This window comes from Amphiura filiformis, chromosome 10 (genome assembly GCF_039555335.1).
Source record: "Amphiura filiformis chromosome 10, Afil_fr2py, whole genome shotgun sequence".
In the NCBI taxonomy this organism is placed as follows: domain Eukaryota; kingdom Metazoa; phylum Echinodermata; class Ophiuroidea; order Amphilepidida; family Amphiuridae; genus Amphiura; species Amphiura filiformis.
Window position 1 is genome coordinate 7,662,833 of NC_092637.1, and position 22,371 is coordinate 7,685,203.

Sequence of the window (22,371 nt, forward strand, 5' to 3'; positions counted from 1 at the left end):
TTTGGGCGCTGTGAATTGGTTTTGGGCGCTGTGTATTTAGAATCGGGGGAGTGAATGACTATGGCATATTTTGATAGGCTATTATGTTATTATGTAGGCCTATCGTTCCATTATCCAGGCCGGACCGAACCGAGACTGTGGGACAGTCTAGACCTGAACAAACTATGGAGCTTAGACTTGGGGAAGGATCCCTTTAATCTTTTCTTTTTCATTTCTAACGAAGTCCAAACACTAAACTGTAGCCATTTGATATTAAACTGCATGTATTTGCCCTTAACAAGAAATAATATAGAATAAGGTATGTAAATACCAAAAAGTTACTTCTCCACAGAACAATAATATGGAATAAGGTATGTAAGTACCAAAAAGTTCCTTCTCCGCAGAACTAACCTCCATAATTAGACCAGGTCTGAGGTCTTAAGGGACCGCTCATTATTTACAGGGGAGTGGGGGCCGGGAAAAATGTAGGGGGGGGCTATGTGATTTTCACTTTAACAAACAGGGGGGGTTATGTGATTTTATTTTTCCTGATAGGGGGGTCAGGTGAAATTTAATATTAAATTATTCACTATGATTATGATCACAATATTTACCTCATATTTGGCCATTTTAGCCACAAAAATGTGAATTTTTGCGCGCTTCGCGCGAATTTATTCCTACACCATATTTTGAGTTTAGCTTCAATATGGCAACATTTTTGTGTGCTTTGCACGCATTTGTGTCATAAACTTATTCTCTCACCAAAAAGTGCTGGATTCACATAATACTTCAAGAAATTTTTCCAACCACCTCATGTCAAAAAGAAATCTACGCCACTGTTCATCAGCACATTAGCCACATGGCAGAGTGGCAAGTCAGTCCCCTCCCCTGCTCAGTCGACAGATGTCTTGTGACAAAACTTATGATTTGCATCTTCCTTTTGGTCTATTTTAGACCCTAAATTAATCCCATTTTTTTAGCATCAAAATGCCAAATTGCTTCGCGCGCATTTATCTCAGAAAAACCATTCTGTGAGTAAATCTGCGAGACGTGCCCTTCTAAATTCTGGTGTTTTTTTCATCTTGAACTTGAACACGAATGTCAAAATTGAGAGTTACAATTCCATCCATTCTATAATGTAAATCATAAATATGAGTGCTAGGGCAGTTCCTCTGATAGCTTCTGATGCTTGGAAAATACTGGGACTAAATTAACCAAAAGTTGTGAAAGCCAAATGCATCATCCTTTGGAATGATTTTAGGGCACATATTGTCCTTATTTGTTCATTTAAGCTTTTTTTCGCGCGCTTCGAGCGCATTTGTCCCAGTAATGTTCTTTTAGTAGCAGATCAGTGGGACTATTTGGAAATTTTGCCCCCTGGCTCGGTGACTCCGATACATCTCTCTTTGAATTTTAGCATTGAAATAGCATATTTTCTGGGGACAGCTTGGAAAAAACTTGGATTACAATTGTGGGAGAGGGGTGTCTTCTATACTGAAGAGCCAGAGGTGGCAATCATGTTGCCATGCCCAGGGGCCATCAAAAGGTGAATCCGGCTATGGTATACCAGCAAAATGTATTTCTCGATGTGAGGGGGGGTTACGTATTTTTTTGGCAGCAATAGGGGGGTTATGTAATTTTAGATGCTGCTAAATAGGGGAGGTTGTGTAACTTTATGAACTCAATTTTGAAATCCTCCCGGCCCCCCTCCCCTATAAATAATGAACGGTCCCTAAGGTAGACCGGGTCCAAGTTATTTTGTGCATACCGACTTAAGGGATTGTGATTAGGGACCAATCATGTATTAGATTTAAATATCCCTAAATATGTGGGTACTGAATTGTTACCCTACATTTACAGCGCAGTAGAAACAACTCGATGAAGGCGAGAGGATTAAAATGCAGGTGATGGTGAAAGCAAGGTAATGCAAGGTGCTCAATATAAACACGCTAAATGAAACAGATTATAACTATTCCTTTAAACCTTTCACATATTATGGTGATAATCTCAAAAATCTACTAAAGTTGATCTTTTTAGTTGTTGAAGTTGATAATAGGTCTAACTGTAATTAATGCAACAATATTTTCAGATAAGGCCAAAAAAGGTTTGAAAACAAATGCGAAATGTGATTTAAAAATTTTTTTTATTATTATTACTATTCCCAACTCGGTATTTTGATGGTATTTTGAGAAAGATAGTCTGATTTTCGCCAAATTTTTCCGGAAAAAAAGCAAGCTTTGAGACAGACCTTTTTCTTTAACAACTTTTGTTAGAACCGTATGTATTTTTAAAACAACCACATTTATGTATTTTTAAAACAACCACATTAAAACAGTCCACACTTTAAGAATTTTGTCAGTTGCAACATGGCTGAGTTGGAATGGCTGAGAAATTAAAGCGTGAATGTAATTTGGGTTGATTCAAAAAGTTGCAGCATCATTTGCCATGTAAAAGGATATGTTTTGACAATGCAAAATGCTCCTCCAAATTGGAAAGATCAGCATGATCAGGAATTCTATGGTACATGTGCGCCACTGACTTTAATAGATCGGAACGTACTTGGCTATATTAACACCTCATATTCAATTTGAATTTGCAACTTTTGAAATGTCAAATTACATCAAAGGGATGCACTTTTTGGCTGCCAAGTCAGAAAATCCACCTTTTAAGTGGTCGATTACTTGACTTTTGACTTAAATCTTACATTTTGCAGCAAATTCAAGACAAAATCAAGTAAAAGTCAAGAAATAGGCCATTTCTTGACATAACATGGACTTAATCTCTTTTTTATAATGTCTAGGAATAAATACCAGACCCATTTGAAGAGGAGGTCATCTCAAGTCATTCTTAACTCACATGGTTTAGGAATAGAGAAAACTCCTTAACCAAGTGACATGGTGATATGATGATTTGAAATTACCTCCACTTGACATGAGTCCAGTATTTATTCCTAGCTAGGGTGCATTACATGGTTATGGGCCTGCAGACCATGACTGCATTAAAAAGCTTTACAAGGAACCAAGTTCAAAATGTTAACAACATCAAATGCAAAAGCCACATGAGATAATAATTACAAATGAAAACACACAATTGTTATCTTTGGTAGACTGTGATTGACAATAGCAAATGAATGATGTTTACTGCTCTTGCTTTCATGTCCAAACCTTACAGTCATAATACCGTATATGATTTTCGTCAAATTTCAAGCCTGTTATTCTTTGTCATATATTATGAAATATTATTAGTAAGGTTTTCTGGTCATTTTAAGTCAAAAGAATGAGGTAAAATGAAAGAAATACCACTTACTATCTGAACTATGTTGTCTTAATTAAGACTAGTTACAAAATTGCTCTGTTTTCCTACTAGTCCATTGAAATTGGCTAAATCCAATTCCGGGGGGTCACTCCCATTGTGGCCTGTACACCATCCGCGATAATCAACTTTTGAAAAGCACCCTAAACAAGGATTTAACCCTTGGCTAAAACGACACCCTAAACAGGGATTTCATTCCTAAAATCAAATTTAATACCCTAAATTTCATTTCCGCGTATTTAGAAATTGCAATTTTGCTACCCTTTTTCCAATTTCTCATGTTTTGACACCCTAAACGCGATACGCGCGTATCGTGCCTACCCACGAAAAACGACCCTTTTTATGAGTTTTCATTATCGCGGATGGTGTACAGGCCACAATGGGAGTGAACCCTCCGGGATCCAATTAGCATTACAAATAGGCATTACAAATTAACACTGGTCAGTAACCGAACAGTTGTCCAACTCACACAACAGCAACATGCACTGACATGGAACACCTTCCTGGACCACATTCACAGCCCAACAGATTTCTTTTGCCGCGTACAATTATTCGCCTGTACATGAACAAAAATTACACACAGGATTACTTCAATACTCTACTCTAAACACATGTCAGTAACCAAGCAGTTGTCCCACTGACACAACAGTAAAATGCACTGACACGGAACAGCTTCCGGGACCACATTCACAGGCGAATAATTGGAACCCATCAAAAGAAATCTGTTGGGCTGTGAATGTGGTCCAGGAAGGTGTTCTATGTCAGTGCATTTTGCTGTTGTGCCAGTTGGACAACTGTGTGGTTACTGACATGTGTTTAGAGTAAAGTATTAAAGTAATCCTGTGTGTAATTTTTGTTCATTTTTATCGACAGGATTTTATGATATGATCTTGTGAAAAATTATAAGTTTCTTTTTGAAGCCAGTTTATATTAAAATGCTTAAATAACAATTCTAGTTTGATGTACATTTAAAGCGGGATTCAATCATGTTTCACTGTTGTTCATCACCGATTAACAATGATGCATCCGCATGGTTTACTTCGCGAGGGCAGCTTTAGCTCGTAGTAAACCACACAGACGCGGCGGACACGAGTTGTTAATCGGTGCTGAACAACGGTTAAACATGGTTTCAACAACGAAAACAAGCTAAAGATCATTAAATTCACATGATTCTTTCACTCTGAATGTCAGCTTGTCATTGCCACTCAATCAGTTGATATCATAGCAATAAAACTGAAGAACAAAGCAGTAATGTTTAGCTGGCTGCTACCTCCATGTTACGCAAAAGTTCCAGGCACGATGAATTTTACGTGCTGATGCGTAACATGCAACCTGGTGTTCACTTATATGCTATTGGACTGTGGATTCATCACTGATTAACAACGCTTGGCTCCTGTACAAACGTAACGTTGCTAACCATTCTGTATTGTGATCACATTACATATAAATGGTTCACAGGTTCCAAGTTCCCTTAAGTTATTGTTCATAAACTTATTCTACAAATTATTATAGTAATCTCTCTTTATTGAGGGTAAAAATAAATTATTGGTGGCAGTTTTATGTTACACATGGTCCAATTCACAATGTCAAACATTGCATCAAAGTTTGGAACATTTAAATTTCACAAAGCATGCAGAATGTATATTCTACATGTCAGACCCGCTGGATTGTTTGAAAGTTGAATGGACCAAAGTGCAACTTTCAAAACTGCATCTTTTCCTACATGAGCCATTGTGACCAAACAATGTGTGGCCAAAAATGCTTATGATAATTAATAATTTGTTAATTTGGTAAAACAATTATGAGGGAACTGGTGAACCCTTTATTTCAAAATCTTTCATCTTCTGAACATCAACTATAATCATCATCGATTACACTCAACTTGGCATCCCAGCCAATGATGACTCTCTTGGCAGTTAGGTCAGAGGTCAAAAGTTCAATGCTTTTGTCATCTGCTTTGATCTAAGTTAGTTTTGGTCAATCAAAACTTGATTTGACTTGATTTGCTTCTTTTGGGTAGTCTCGTTAGATGTTCAAACCACTTTGGTCTCTTGCTTTGTTTATTTCACTCCATTTGCTGCCATGGCCAGTCTCTTTCTCCTCTTTATATCATCTGATATGTCCAGATGAGTGCCTAAATATTTGCATTTTTCCTATGCAGTCTTACCATTTCCTTTTTATTTTGTGTTGTTCAACCTTGTGCACTGACTCAGACAACTCGTACAATGACTAACTTTAGAGTTTCTCAGCACTTCAGAACTTTTCACAAAGATGAAGGTCAGGTGAAGGCACCTTATGCATGATAGAAAAAACAGAGAAGTTTGCAGAAAATTGCCAACTATATACAATGTAGATCACCCTATCGCCAGGCATCTCTGAAATAAAACACATTTTAAAAGCTTAGTCAAATTTTTATTTTAAAAGTCAAATCCAGTTCATATATATTAAGGATTAATATTCAAGACCATATATTTTCTGTTTCTAGCCTTTTCTAATGTATTTCTTTAAGAATCTTGCCACTTTTTCATTTTTAAAATTCTTGTTTGCTTGGAAGGTATCAAGAGATGCACTCTGCAGACATCAACAATTTTTATTTTGTATCATATATCATAAATTTGGATCCTTGTACTAGCTATAATAACTGTTTTGTTCCCATTTTAAAACTATTTTGACTTTGCAAATAGCTAATTAACATGGTATCATTTGCAGTATTTTTGCTATCTACTGCTGATAGCAATGACAAATTACACATCACTAGTTTGATGCATTACTGCATTTTTTCGCTTTATTTTCAAATGTTTTTCTTATGTATTGAATAATACAAAATCATTTTAAAATATTGCTTGGATTTGAAAAATAACTGCATGATTCTTGTGGGTTTTGTTTTTCATTTATTGAATTTGAAGGGACTGGGGAAGATATTGTGTTTCACTTTAATTTATAAATTATCACTTGCCTCATTAAGGGATCTAAAATGAGCGTTTATTATGCGTTCGACAGTATTTTTTTGTGGGACATGAGAGCACATCAGACCTATCGAATTGCATTCTGAATACGAAGCATGTCTTTCTGATATCAAATAATTTTCATTTTTTGAAAATCACAATATAATACAAATATTATGACAAATTATAAAAATTTGATATTTTTCAAATTTTTGATATATAATTTCAGTCCTCGAAGTAAATTATATAGATCTAATGACATATTCTTAAAGTGTATGGCAGGGAGGAAAGCCGACGGTCAATTGAAAATTTTGACCTTTCATATTGAAGATATGGATTTTTTCCCAAAAGACCTAATTTTTTTGGTGTTTTGGGAAAAAAATCCATATCTTCAATACTGAAAGGTCAAAATTTTCAATTGATCGTTTTTCATCCCACCTACATACACTTTAAGTATAAATCATCAGATTTATAAATTTTACTTCAAGTACTATTAAATATCAAAAATATCAATTTTAATGATTTGCCATAAAATGTGTATTAAATTGCAATTTCAAAAATCAAAATTATTTGATATCAGAATGACATTCTTCATTATTCAGAATGCAATTCGATATGTCTGATGTGCTCTAATGTCCCAAAATAAATACTGTCCAAACGTTCATACCCCAACCCTTAACTGATTTGTTGGATATTTCAACAAATTAAAAATGTATTCAGTGTTCTGATTTTAGTTTGGATGGAATGATTTAGAATTGATATATTTTACTCTGTCAGCGCTAAACTGAATATATTAAGCAAGTTTATGCATGTACTATTTATTAGGTATAGTTTGCATGTTAGTCACTTGGAAAGCAACCTTTATCCAAATCCAGGTCGATCCTTCATGTAATTATTTAGGTAGTGTAAACTAATCCTAACCCAAACCCTAATCCTAACCCTAATTTCGTGTATAATTACATGAAGGAGTAACCCAAATCCACACCAACCCTGTTAGATTTTGCAAATATCTTCCACAGGGGATATCAATTTCAAATGGAATGAACACATTCGGCAGCAGCTGCATTTGGATTTCATACACCCTCTGAGAAAGATTAGGAGGATGAGTTTCAAATAGAGCTGCTAATGTACATGTTTCTGGCATTTGAAATTCATAACCCACTTGTGGTAGATATTTCCAAAATCTTCCACAGGGGTAGTGTGGATATTGAATGGAATATATGGCCTAATACATAGATAATGCCTTGATTAACTTTGACACGAAAAATAGGAAAGAATCTTGTAGATTCTAAGCCTAAAAAGCCTGAATTGAAAAAGTTGCAAAAACTACATGTATCTCACCAGGAATTCCACAGATCATTCTAACAAAATGATCAAGGTTAATGGATACCGCCTAACAGAAAGATGCCAATGTTGCAGTTGGTGCAGTTCTTTGACCCAGAACCCATGGAGTTTCACAGGTAGAAGAATGCTGCGAGGCAAAAAAATACAAAGCTTGTCAGTAGCCATAGTAGAAGTACATTTAATACAAGACAGGCTGATGATTCTAATATAATTATGTGGTGTTGTTGCCACTGAGTATGTAAATATGTAAACATTCCAAAGTTTGCTCGAGGTGCATGGCTTTCTCCATGGATGAGGAAGCTATGTGCAAAACTTGCCATTCGTTCACCACACAAAATTTCCTTTCCCTGCGCAATTTAATTTCACAAATTTGAGGTTTTCCATGCAATTCTCTATGAAATGTTAATGAAAACTGTCCTTTTTTGAAGCGTCACAGCCATGCCAATCATTTGCTAATTCTTATAGTTTTAAGTATTAATGAATCATCATGCCAAAATAATGTTTGTCTTCACATGTATGAAGAAACTTTGATCTGTTGGAACAGCACACAAGTGCATTTAATACTAGTTGGGGATGTACAGTAGAGGTGAAAATAGTGATTCTGTATGCAACCTTGTCAAATGAAGGGACACTCCAAATAGAGGATGCTTTTTCAAAATTCCCCGTAAACTGTTAAGCCTCCCAGCACTTTAAAGCATACAATTTCTGCAAGATAAGGGTCAGGAGAATCTAAATTTAATCTAAACAAATAACAAATAAAAATTGCAAAAGCGGCATCTAATTAAGAAAAATGGCCTATGATGAAAACACAAATATTTATATGTGAATACAGATTAAACATTAAATTACATTATTACATAGTGCAGTTTTGAATGCTACAAGACTCTAGAACAGATGATGGGAGGTTATTCCACTCTGATATGGTATTTAGAAAGAAACTGTATTTGTACACATTTGATGATACTCTCATGGACCGGAACTTCAGGGGATGATATTGTCTAGAAGTTAGGTTAGATATCTGATGCATAGAAAACCCAGAGTCCTATAAGATTTCATAGATAAAATGCCGACTAGATCACCCTAGCCCAAAACATTTGGAAAGCTCAGTCAAAGCCAGATCCTACTCATTTTGATACAATCCAATGTCCAGGCATATATTACGACTAAACATCAAGCCAATTGTGACTACTAAAAATTAAGCAATTCTTTGTTTTAAGCCTTTATGTATTTCTTGAATTTAAAGTTTCCCATTTTAAAGTTTTTGTCTGGAAAGTCATATCAGGAGATTCCTATTTACAGATACACACCCTTGTGTTTGTTCATCTTCAAATTGACTGAAATACTTTGAATCAAAATACAATCAAAGAAAGATTAGTAATATTTCTGCAAGCATTTTTGGTCTGCAAAATTTGAGACAAATGATTATGCTTTTTACCTCATCCGGTTTTGTCCATTTATATAGTAAAGAGAGAGCAGTGGGACTATCATGCTCCTTAGGTCATCAGTCTTCTTGAACACTGTTGAGGTGTGTAGCAGACTCCTTTATTTTGATGCCTTAGCAAAAGGTGTGGAAAGATGCCTGTAGGCCCTAAATGAACGATTGAAAGAAAAAAGCAATATTAAACAATGTGTTCTTTTTATCAGTATATTTCTACCTACCATGCTGGCCCAGATAGCTTTGATGAACAAAGCAAAAAATGGAAAAAAATAGTGCAAGAGGAAGGAGAATAGGCCACTCCCGAACACAATTTTGTACAATTTTACTCTAAGCCCTTACTTTGTGAGAAAGGAAATTGGAATTCCAATCTCAAGCCCAGATGCAAAGGCTGTTGTGTTATACCCCCTATGGGCCTGCCAGAAACCCCTCTCAGCCTGAAAGATCCCCAATTTTAACGACCCATGGCTCATAATTATTTGCACACGTAAAGAACATGCATCATTGGCTTATAGTTAAGAGTACACAATTAAACAACTTGTTTTCTTCAATATGAAAGGTCCAAATTTTCAATTGATCGTTGGCTTTTCCTCCCAGCTACATACACTTTAAGGGGTATAATCCATACAAGATCCCTGAACGATTTTTCTTAAACTTCGTTACCAATTAAATTACATTGATATACTTGAATATCTAAAATAAAAAAAAAGAGAGGGTCACGGAGTTAGTTTTAGAGAAATAACCATTTTAAAAATGCTGTTTTGGGAAAAATTAGTACAGGCGTCTATGGGAAAATGGCAATTTAAGACATGTTTTCGATTATAACAAAAAATCTACCCGAACAATTTTGCTTATTTTTTGATATAATATCGCACTGATAGGATATTTATATTTTTTGGTTCAAAATACCAGTCCGATATCATAGCGCGTCACTCGCAAAAAACTTGTCGCAGCTCATACGCGCTAAATTGTCCGCGCACATGCAGGTGATATCGCAAACACCTGCAACATGACTGTGGGGTGATTTTCTTCGGTTTTATTAACCCTCTTGATTCAAAAGTTCTTTATAAATCGAAAACCAAAAGTGGTTAAGCCATGCGCCTACAAACAAAATGAGATATCTGTAATTTCAAATTGAATTGAATTTGAACTTTGTCAATGCTGCCGTTTTTTTCTCGTTATTTTGCATAGCATAAATACTTGTAGGTCTACAACTTTAATGACTTATTCTTCACTCCTATGCAATTTATAAACAATATTACTTTTTTTGCAGGCTATCACTGAATAGGCCTTAACTTAAATATTAGCGGATCCCGTTATTTATCATGTTTAGAATGATATTAATATTACTCAAATATCATCTCATTTTGGGTATGTACCCAGCAAACACAAAACATTTTCGACATCATTCGCAAAGGTTAGAAGAGGTTGCAAACATTTAAATGTCGGGTTATTTAAAGGGTTATAAAGGGTATAAAACGTTTTCAAAACACTCAAAAACGTTATACTGCAAACATTCTAAAATAATGTTATTTTAGTGTTGACAAAATATTTGGCAAAAACTATTTGCAAACAGTAGCGTAGCCAGCTGGGGGGGGGCAGATTGCCCCCGATGAAAAAATGTGCCCCTCTGACAAAAAATGAAAGAGAAATTCAGGAGGGCAAAGGAAAAGAAAAAGGGCAAGGGGCCCCTTTTCTAGCAAAATTCAGGGCCAAAATAGTGTAAAATAAAAAAATGTTACACGCTTCTGGCAAGCACATTGTAACAATAAAACCCTTTTTAGCCGGATAATGGGCGAAAATAGTGTAAAATACCATTTTTTTTCGCTACTGCCGTAAATCATCCCAATAAGGCCCTTTTAAGGGAAGCTCGAAGACATACAGTCTATGTATTGTATGATGCAACTGCAATTTTTTTTCGTCTGTGCCCCAAAAAATATTTTGCCACCCCCTTACCAAGAAAGCTGGCTACGCCACTTTTTGCAAAATATACTTTTTACAATAACACTTTGAAAACAATAATTTAGAAATATTATTGTAGTGTGTTTTCATACAAAACGTATTAAAACGTTTTCATAACCTTTATATAACCCGACATTTAATTTACTTAAATCAAAACCCAAATGTTTAAAAGCGTTTTAACGTGTTTTTTGTGTTTGCTGGGACAACTTGGTTCGATCTACTTATCATTCTCGTTTTATCATTAAGTTATAAAAAGTCAGTTGCACGCCAAGTAAGTCAGATGTGAAAATAGCCATTTTATTAAAAAATAAAATTGACTTCAAGTGATATATATTTCAAATTACAGAATTTTACCTTAAAATACTATTGAAATAATTTCATTATATTAATAATCAGTAAAATAAGAAACTACTTTATAATAAATAAGTTGTATACCGTAACATGGGGTGGCTTTGGACAATTTTGATGTATTGTCGTAAATATTTTTATAATGATCAATAGAATTCTGAGTTTCATGTTGGGTTTGGCAAGTACCAATAGAGGACAGTTCATGCCCATAAGGTCAACTCGAGTTTATTTTATTTTACGATAATTTTTTTGGGGCAAAGTTTGTCCAAAGTCACCCCTGGGTTTGGGGTGACTTTAGACACCATGTAATCAAGTGCATGTCCAAAGTCACCCCGACCTGAAGAGTAGAGCAATGGAGAGGGTGGAAGTAGTTGTGAGGTGGGTAGGAGCACAGAGGACACTGTGGCTAGTGGCTAGATATCATGACTATCCAGGTAGGTTCTTGATTCATCTGTGTTTACTATCCAACCAACAGGCTTGAGTTTCTACTCTTATGTTACGGTGGAGTACCGAAAGTTTGACCACCACAAAAATCCTGTATTTTATGGACCCCCCTAAAAAGTTCTGAAAAACATATAAGATGTCCCATTATACTGGAAAACTTTAGTCATTTGTAATGTTCATACATTACCACATAAGAACATACAAAAATATTCTTAGAAATATTAAAAGGTAAAACAGCCTACATGAAATAATAGTTTTTCCCATGTGTGTCCAATGTCACCCCAGTGTCCAAAGTCACCCCATTTTACGGTACTAGTTAATAAGACAAATAAAAAGGCCATTTAATATCACCCCTTTTATATATTTTTTTTAAAGTGGCCTACTGTGCCTGTTTAAATGGACAGTATGCATAAGAAAAAAAAATAGACCTAGTTTTATAATAATTATATATACCTATAGCCTATTTTTACGTATTATTGATTTCCACTACCCAGCCGTTACCAAAATTGAGTTAAATTGTGTTACATTACATTACGAAGTTACACTTTATAGGTAACCAAATGAGAGATGTGTAACACTAAGGCCCCTCGCACTTGATTATTAGTTTCCTGTTTACCGCCCGCGTCCAAAATTGAAAATCTCAAAATAATTAATTGTTTTATTTTTATTTCTAATTTTCTCCTTTAAAATAACTTTCAACTACTTCTACTTGCCATTTTCTGACTTTAATAATATCAACAATAATGATAAATGAACAAAGAGAACAACTCCACCTTCACTTATTTATAAAATCAAATATTGTTGTGAAATAATTAAATGCCCGCTCTAGTCAAAATGAGTCAATAGTTGCTTGTACTAGTTCAAACTAAATAAAGAAAATAAAAGATAATTAATAATTAAAAGTCACCTCGTCCCTTTTTCAAAATCTTAAACAGGAAACTAATAATCAAGTGCGAAGGGCCTAATACCATTTAATTACATCATAATTTTCTTTTCCATGAAATAATACATTTTTTTGGATTTCTGAAATGGGCTCCCCTAGTCTAATTATGCCTAGGTCTATATATTGTTATCTTGGTTATTATTTTATTTTTATTTTCCCTCATTATTTAATTCTGTCTTCCTTCTTTCTTACCTTTCCTTCTTCTGTCTTTGTTTTGTTTGCGTTTCCTTTCTTCTTATTATTCTTTCTCACTTCTTTCTGTCATTGTTATTTATTTGATTGATTACATTAATTTTTTCAGTTTCCTTTATTCTTAAATTTTCTTTTATTTCACTTTGTCTTTCTTTTTTATCTTTCTTTTATTCTTTTTCTTTTCTTTCTTTCTTCCTTTTCTTAGTTTTCTTTCTTTCTTTCTTTCTTTCTTTCTTTCTTTCCTGAACTTTTCCTTTCTTGATTTCTTTCTTTAGTTATTTCTTTCCTTCTTTGTTTATCTTTCTTTCTTTTACAAAAATCACTGGTACCGGTAAATGGTGATAAAAACATGGTACTCTCGCATAGCTGAACTTCTTACCAGCGCCTTGCGCACCTCCACGCAGTTTTTAGTTTGACGCAGCGTGGCGGCAAGAACTTCTTGCGGACAAGATTTTACAGAAATTTCAGTTAGAAACGAGTGCGTACTAGACACGTGGATTATACCCCTTAAGAATATATCATTACATTTATAAAATTTACTTGAGGACTGTTATATATCAAAAATGTGAAAAATATCAAATTTTTATAATTTGTCATAACATTTGTATTATATCGTGAATTTCAAAAAAAAGAAAATTATTTGATATCAGAAAGACATTCTTGGTATTTAGAATGCAATTCGATATGTCTGATGTGCTCTCATGACCCATAAGAAATACTTTCGAAATGCTCACAACGCTCATTCCAGATCCCTTAACTTACTTACTTGACTTGTTTCGAGTGGTGTCCTCAAACTTTTGTTCTCCATTGCTATCCTGAAGTCTGCTGCTTCCAATCGAAAGCGTCATCATTCAGAATGTCTACATAGGTTATAGTGGGTCTTCCAGGTTTCTGCCTCCCATGCTTGGGTATCCAATGAACCATTTTTAATGCGGGCTCCTCACTTCTACTGATCTTGTGGCTTATTTTTGGAAGATCTCCTAGGTATTTGAAATCATCGACTCCTCTAGTACTACACCGTCATTTCTTGTGATGCTTTCTCTCTTGTTATTGTAAGATATGAACTTTGTTTTACTTCCAAAATCAGGCCCACTATTGCAGCTGAAGTCTCAACTCTGTGAAGCAGTTCTTGTTGTTTTCCTCAGACAACAGTGCAATGTTGTCAGCAAAGTCTGTCACTACCACCGGTACAACTCTCCTGCTTCACCTCTTTTCCAGGTGGAATCCTAGCTCCTCTTCGCTTCCATCAATAGCCATTCTCAGTGCAAAGTTTCCACATTTACCTCCACAGTCTACATAGAAAAGAACATTAAAATTCATTTAACACCTGCTGCTCATTTTTGACAAAAAGCAATTGTCAAAAGTTTTACCATTTGAATTTATCTTGCAACTTTTAAAATCTGCAATGTTTCCACATTTACCTCCACAGTCTACATAGAAAAGAACATTAAAATTCATTTAACACCTGCTGCTCATTTTTGACAAAAAGCAATTGTCAAAAGTTTTACCATTTGAATTTATCTTGTAACTTTTAAAATCTCATTAGATTTATTGGAATGACTATGGTTCAACATCAGGCATGCAACCCAACCAGTCATATCAAATCAAAGGCATACCTCTCAAAAGGACTTCTCTAGGGAAACATCAAATCTTACTCAAAGGCATATCTGCACTTCCCGTAAACTGTTAAGCCTCCCAGCACTTTAAAGCACACACTTTCTGCAAGATAAGGGTCAGGAGAATCTAAATTTAATCTAAACAAATAACAAATAAAAATTGCAAAAGCGGCATCTAATTAAGAAAAATGGCCTATGATGAAAACACAAATATTTATATGTGAATACAGATTAAACATTAAGTTACATTATTACATAGTGCAGTTTTGAATGCTACAAGACTCTAGAACAGATGATGGGAGGTTATTCCACTCTGATATGGTATTTAGAAAGAAATTGTATTTGTACACATTTGATGATACTCTCATGGACCGGAACTTCAGGGGATGATATTGTCTAGAAGTTAGTTTAGACATCTGATGCATAGAAAACTCAGAGTCCTATAAGATTTCATAGATAAAATGCCGACTAGATCACCCTAGGCCAAAACATTTGGAAAGCTCAGTCAAAGCCAGATCCTACTCATTTTTGATACAATCCAATGTCCAGGCATATATTATGACTAAACATTAAGCAAATTCTTACTACTGAAAATTAAGTTTAGACATCTGATGCATAGAAAACCCAGAGTCCTATAAGATTTCATAGATAAAATGCCGACTAGATCACCCTAGCCCAAAACATTTGGAAAGCTCAGTCAAAGCCAGATCCTACTCATTTTTGATACAATCCAATGTCCAGGCATATATTATGACTAAACATTAAGCAAATTCTTACTACTAAAAATTAAGCAATTCTTTGTTTTTAAGCCTTTTCAAATGTATTCTTGAATTTAAAGTTTCCCATTTTAAAGTTTTGTCTGGAAAGTCATATCAGGAGATTCCTATTTACAGATACACACCCTTGTGTTTGTTCATCTTCAAATTGACTGAAATACTTTGAATCAAAAATACAATCAAAGAAAGATTAGTAATATTTCTGCAAGCATTTTTGGTCTGCAAAATTTAAGACAAATGATTATGCTTTTTACCTCATCCGGTTTTGTCCATTTATATAGTAAAGAGAGAGCAGTGGGACTACCTTAGGTCATCAGTCTTCTTGAACACTGTTGACATTTTTGATGCCTTAGCAATAGGTGTGGAAAGATGCCTGTAGGCCCTAAATGAAAGATTGAAAAGAAAAGAAAAAAGCAATATTAAACAATGTATTCTTTTCATTGGCTTAGTTATGAGTACACAATTAAACAACTTGTTTGTTTTCAACAACATCTTTTATGAACATTTTGTATACCTTAAAGTCAATCGCCTTTTGTGTATCTATTGGTTAACTGCATGTAGAGTGCTATAGCAAAAACACGCATTGGCCACAGTTGTTGAATGCTGTGTTGTTCACTGCTGCGTCATACTCTCTGCCATATCAAGCCAGTCATCTTTGTCATCGTTTTATAGATTGTCATCTTCATCAATACTGGGATTGCCTGCCTGAGGAAATTAAACCTGTAATTTCAAATAATAGTTTTAATCTAACTATGACAAGTGAAACTAAGTATTACAGGAAATTTGGAAGTAATGCATCATATAATTTTGCTTTTTCTATTGCAAAGATTAGTTAGTATTTAATACTAAGCAAGCTCGGTCCCTGTGTGTGATTGTGATTTACTAATAACATATTAACATATTAAGTACATTTGATAACATTTCCGCCTTAATTGCTGCTTTCATGTTACACAGTGTAACATCAGGGGTGTTCAGAAATAAATTTTGCTGGTATGGCCCGATTTACCTTTTGCTGGCACCTGTGCATGGCAACATAATTGCCACCCTGGCTAATTGGATTGAAGACATCCCTCCCCCACAACTGTAACCCAAGTTTTTTCCAAGCTGTCCCACTTACCTGGAAAAAAGCACACGAAAATTTGAAAATGTGTGTGCGTAGTGCACGAAAGTTTGCTATTTCAATGTTAAAATTTGGAGATGAACCAGACTCACTGAGTCAGTGATCAAAATTTCCAAATCCTCCACTGATCTGCTACTAATAAAAAGAACATTTACAGGACAAATGTGCATGAAGCAGCAAAAAAAATTGCAATTTTAAATGCTGAAATCGTGCCAAAGGAAAATGCATAGGCGTTTTACAACTTTGGTTACTTTTGTCCCGTTATTTTGATCCAGCCAAGGAGGTTTTTTCAGGCATGAGAGGAGTTGCCCTAGCACTCATAATGATTAAGGCTTACATATAGAAAGGATGGAATTATAATATTTTTAAGATTCATGTTTAAGTTTGAGATGAAAAAAAAGGAATTTCCAATGGGACGTCTCACAGATCTACTGACAGAATGGCTTTACCAAGATAAATGCACTTTGCGGCAATTTGGCATTTTAAAACCCTAACACTTTTGATAAGTTAAAGAAGATACGAAAAAGGAGAGAAGATGAACAAAGAAGTCACTTGGCACCCCCGTGATTCGAACCTTTGACCCCCCTCGCATGCCAACCACATAATTACGGACAGGGGGTGTCAAGAACACTTTTCATACCTTTTTATATACCCTTTGTATATATAACCCAACATAAGAGATGTTTTGTGAACAATGTCGAAACCGATGTTTTCAATAGGTATGTCTTACCTCAGTTTCTTTTTGTTATTTGTCTTGACCTCCTCTTCAATCTTGATCATCTTTTAAACAGGCAACAGTGATGTACATGTAGCGGGTTTACCAGAGCTTGAGAAAGGCATGGAAGTATTGGTTCTCTACAACAGTGAAAGGCTGTATCCACTGATGAGGTTCAGGAGGGATTCTCTCTTCTATTACTACTTCTAGTTATGGTATGTGTTGGGTCATACAGCTTCACTTCATGATTTCTGTTATCATATTTCTGCTACACGAAGGAGTTGATATTCAGTGTACCTGCAAAAATCCCAAAAATGAGACAATGGTTGAATTAGTTGAATGAATGGATACTTTTAAATCATGTGACTTCACAAGGGTTACAAGACTAGTTGAGTGGATCCAGTGTTAATAATATCCTTCACATATTTAATGAATATGGAGTGTTTGATATGACAATGTAGTGACACAGAAGCTAGCTCACAGATTGTCATCTGGAATCTTAGTTTAGACCCAGATACCAGGTTATTCAAGTTCTCTAACCCGATATAAGACACACACGCCTACACCCCCACACACATCTAGACCCAAATGCCAAGAGCAAAATTGTACAGATTTGTTGTTAATGGACATTATTTTCCTTGCTCTTTTCCTTCTTTTCTTTTCTTTTCATGCTTGACAGCTTGGTTTGAGCAATAGCCTGGTCCCATCAGGACCAAAGCATGTGTTCATCCAGACTGACTGGTTAAACAAACAAATAAAACAAACAAACAAATATCGCACCCTCTAGTTAATTGTGACCAGATGTAAACAAGATTTTGAGCCGAACAAGTGAGGTAAAGCATAGAAAATTGGAATTTACTACTAGCGCCCATGCATGTTTACTCCCGCGGTTGTAATACGATACAATCCTCTGGGTGTGTTTATGTGTATCCCGCATGCCATGTACGTACTGTGCATACATGTTCGACTAATATTTCCATCGTAATAATAAAACACTGGTTCCATCGTTTTATTCAAAATCTCGGATTTTGACAAAACTATAGCACCTAAACTCTTGATTTTTCCAGAGTATCTTTATTGACTAAAGTAGATTACAATCGTGCAAAAAACGGAATTGTTATAATATGGCTTTAACATAAATTGAAACAGAAAACATCTGTACCTGGTTTTTGTTTTGTGACGGTAAATTTTGTATGTTTAGATCAAGTCACAATCGTAAGCCCGAAAACCACTTCAAGGTAGGTGCATAGTCCAGCTGCAAGTTGTTCTTTTATAAGGTTACATCAGGAAATCCAAATTAATCCATTTTCATTCAAATTGATGTCAAATTCTTTCTCAACATTCCTGATTTAACAAAATTTTGAATTTTGACCCCTGTATTACCTTAAATATCCCACGGGTGATAATAGTTGTGCCTCATACTCCAGTCCCAAATGTGCAAAAGACTACCCCTTACCCTAACTTGCATATTTGGTTTTATTGTACATGGTGGTTCCGATTCATTCTGCATCACCCAGAACAATAATCAGCAAAAGAACATGTTTCATAAAACTGGCATAACCATCATATATGCCTTTCTTTGCAGCTGGACTACTGAATCGGGAACACTTAACGGATACAAGACGAATGTTGAGGGCCTCGTTCCTCAAGACAAGACGCCCCATGGCCATTGGCCCAGCTTACAAAAGGCTCAAGAGGGCGCATGACGTTAGAGAACACGCTGTGCATCTGTTTATGTTCTCGCCCCACACCATAGCGGGTAACCAAGTGGCAAAGTCCCCTCGGAGGTGACAAAGACGAAGGACATCGTGTAAACCAATCCCTCGCTGGCACTATGACATTCAATAGAGGCATCGTACTCTCGGCATCTTCCCAGACAAACGATACAAACGCTAACATATATTGTATAGGAGGGATGCACGTACCATAGCAATGTACTAATTTTGAATTTGCTTTTTTTTTTTTACTTTTACAGTATTTTCTAAATTTGGGTACATATTGACAGCTAACAGCCTTGCTTCAACTAGAATTCCTAAACCAAATCAATATAATTGAATACCTAAGTGGAAGAAGGGCCCAACTTCATCAAAACTGTTTTTGAGATATTAAGAAAAAACTTAAATATTTGTAAAAGTTTTATAGACGGAATGTTTTCATCTTCAAGGGACTTTTAATACATGAACATACAATATTACATACATTCAAAATTATATATGTTTCCATGGCAATGTACAGTTCTTAATACGAGCTGAAGTTGGGCCCTTCTTCCACTTATATATTATAGGTGCGAGTTCCGTAAGCAGATGTGTTACAAATAGCTACAGAAATTTGATAATCATCCATTAATTGCACAAGTAGAAGCATGAAAATATGTTAGCAAGAAAGTTTATTGTAGTGAAAAGCAGATTTCTTGGATGAACAAAATTCCTCTTTAACCCAATATTTGTGGAAGATGGGCCAAACTCCATGGAGTTGGGCCTTTCTTCCATGAAAACCATGATTAAGTGTATGTGGAAGACTATTTATAGAGTGGATTTTGGTTCATCTTTCACACACAAGAAAGAATAGTTTGCAGGCAATAAAATGCTGGGTCTAACTCATTTTTGTAAAAAAAAAATGAATTGGGCCCTTCTTCAATTCAGGTAGGCCCTATTGTGCCCAACCTCAAAATGTCCGAAACCTTATTGTGCATGTACTATGATAGTTGTCGCGCAAATAAAATGCAGTTCCTAAAGTTTCATTATTGATTTTGTGTTATCATTAATCAAGTCACCATCCTCAACACCATCCCCAAGAGTCATATCACCTTCATCATCACCCTGACAAAATATTCTGTCATCTTGTTCCAACTTGCCAATTTATCTGTGAGAGATCCTTATAAAGTCTCCATAAGAGCCAGTAAGATTAATCAAGACAATAGGATATGTTGTTGAAACTGGTATAGAAGAGTCTTGTATCACAGACAGGAAACTCAGAGACTAACCCAACCTGTCCAAGCTATGCATAGGAGAATAACATCAGCTGAAATGAGCTACAGGGAACCATGCTCACACAAGTCAGGAATCTCTTGCGCCGATGTACTTGTAGCGCACACTTATGCACTTGCAGTGCACAGATGCCCTTGGCTCGCACCAAGCACTTGCCCCTCACAAACCAAGCCAAACTGAGCTTCTGACAAAGGCCAGGTAAGGGTATGGTAGGGGTACCTGATCAGGATGCTGGAATCTAGTGGGTAGTCCCACATTTGAGACCAACATTTACAGGAATGTTGCTGCGGGGGTCTCAACTTTGGTTTGGGTAGGGATGAGCGGCTGATACCTCAAAAAGTACCCAACCGTAAACCAAAGGACTAGAAATTCTACCAATTTTTTTATAAATTTTCGCAAATTTGTGTAAAGAAAAATTTGCACTTTTTGAGAAAATTTTGAAGAAAAAAACATCCTTTCAAATTTTCATGAAATTATGGCCATCAATAAACCAAAATGGCTGAAAATCCACCTAAGTCTAAATGGCTGAAAATGTACCCCAAATCTGTGGTACATCCCCATACCCTCATTTCCAATAAGACCCTCCCTCTTGGTTTTTGCTGTGCAAATGGGTCATGTTTTTCATAGAAAAACGACTAGGTGCCAAAAACATAAAAATTCTACGCCCGGACAGTCGGACTTGATGACCAAGCACTACGCCGGGCAGGCGGACTTGATGACCAATGAAGATGGTGGGATCTAGAGGGGTGCCCACACTTGGGGAAAACATATATAGGGATGTGCTATCCAAATAGGTATATTTGCCAAAACCTTGACATGGATTAGGCCCATACGCAGAATTTGTTTTGGGGGGGTGCTAATTTTGAAAAAGCATACTTTTTCTCAAGGGGGGCAATTTTGTGAAAAGTGGACTTTCTTTCCAAAATATGGACCTTTTTTGATATGAAACCCATAAAAAAACCTGATTTACATGTAATCTGTAATTTATATAGGCCTACTGTCAGTATATAAATTAACTACATGTATTTGAATGGGGCTTCAACTTTGTCAATACTGCCGTCTCTTCATTTTTTGCCAAATTTTTCATTTCAAAAATACCAAATGACAATTTGAATGACTTATCCTTCACTTTTAAGCAACTTATTAACAATTTTGAATTTTTTTATACATGCGCAGCTGGGATCACTGAATGGTTCTTTAATCATAAACCATTCACTTGACCCTGGCAGACCAGGGTAGAGTAAGGAACGTTCCAATGAGTCCATTCTAATAGCACCTAACTTATACACAAGATTGACCACAGTAATATGATTGAATTCCAGATGCAGAAAAATACTCTGAATCAATTCTGAAGAAATTGTGTTAATCGTATAGGGCCAACACACTAGCTACTAAAAACTTTTTCTTTCATTTATTTATTTATTGGATTTTGGTCTAATTGTAGCTGAGAGTTTATATTTTCTGATATTTATTTTTTTCTGAGGAAATGGTGTTCATTGTCAGATATACACCCTATATGCATATTTTTGATTGGTAAAATTGGAAAAATTATGCATGTGAATAAGTAACTACAATTTACTCCAGTCGGCATTATTTAATTACCAATTTTAAGATTAAGGGGGTACTACACCCCTGGCCGATTTTGTGCCTATTTTTGCATTTTTCTCTAAAAATTATAGCGCATTGGTGACAAGTAAGATATGTATATGATAGGGGCAAGGACAACAACTACTGCATTGAAAATTCAGCAACTCAAGGTAAGTAGTTCTAATTTGCAATTCAAGTTGCATAATTCCACAACTTTGTGCTGGAAAAACTGGCATAAAGAGACAATGCCCATGATTTTGTTTCAAATGGATACCGATAGTTGTTAGTTTACATCTTAGCTTTACATTAAGTGGCAAATTTAATATCCCAGATTACTGAACTCACAGAGGTTGCCAAAAACATTTTAGAGAAGAATATACTGCTCCCGCGTGTATCATTCAGCAACGCCAAATTTGCATATGCAAATTAGGAAATATGGTGGTTTGGAAAAGCTTCTCCTACCTTAATCATTCACTTACCAAAAATAGTTTACCATTATACTATTCAACCTGTGCTGTTAATATACATGTTCTGCTGCTATACATTAAAAACAAATTTGCACAAAGGCATTTTGCATCATTCCACAAAGCTTGCCCAAGAAACTTAATTCATTTACACAAAACCTGAAAGAATTAAGCCCATAAATTTGAAATCTTGAATTATATA

At 35.4% G+C, this 22,371-nt stretch overlaps 2 long non-coding RNA genes across 3 annotated transcripts; both read right to left on the reverse strand.

Annotated features, from left to right (window-relative positions):
- Positions 1-5,654: 5,654 nt before the first annotated feature.
- On the reverse strand, positions 5,655-18,725 carry LOC140162451 (uncharacterized). 2 transcript variants are annotated; one of them, XR_011860289.1, is made up of 5 exons: positions 17,147-18,725; positions 15,811-16,016; positions 9,016-9,168; positions 7,578-7,707; positions 5,655-5,666 (listed from the first exon to the last, which is right to left on the reverse strand). It is a non-coding gene; the product is annotated as an uncharacterized lncRNA (long non-coding RNA). The 2 variants fall into 2 exon arrangements; XR_011860290.1 differs by lacking the exons at positions 5,655-5,666; positions 7,578-7,707; positions 9,016-9,168 and adding an exon at positions 15,641-15,678.
- LOC140162450 (uncharacterized) lies at positions 13,750-15,632 on the reverse strand. The gene is made up of 3 exons (XR_011860288.1): positions 15,551-15,632; positions 14,521-14,623; positions 13,750-14,196 (listed from the first exon to the last, which is right to left on the reverse strand). It is a non-coding gene; the product is annotated as an uncharacterized lncRNA (long non-coding RNA).
- Positions 18,726-22,371: the final 3,646 nt, after the last annotated feature.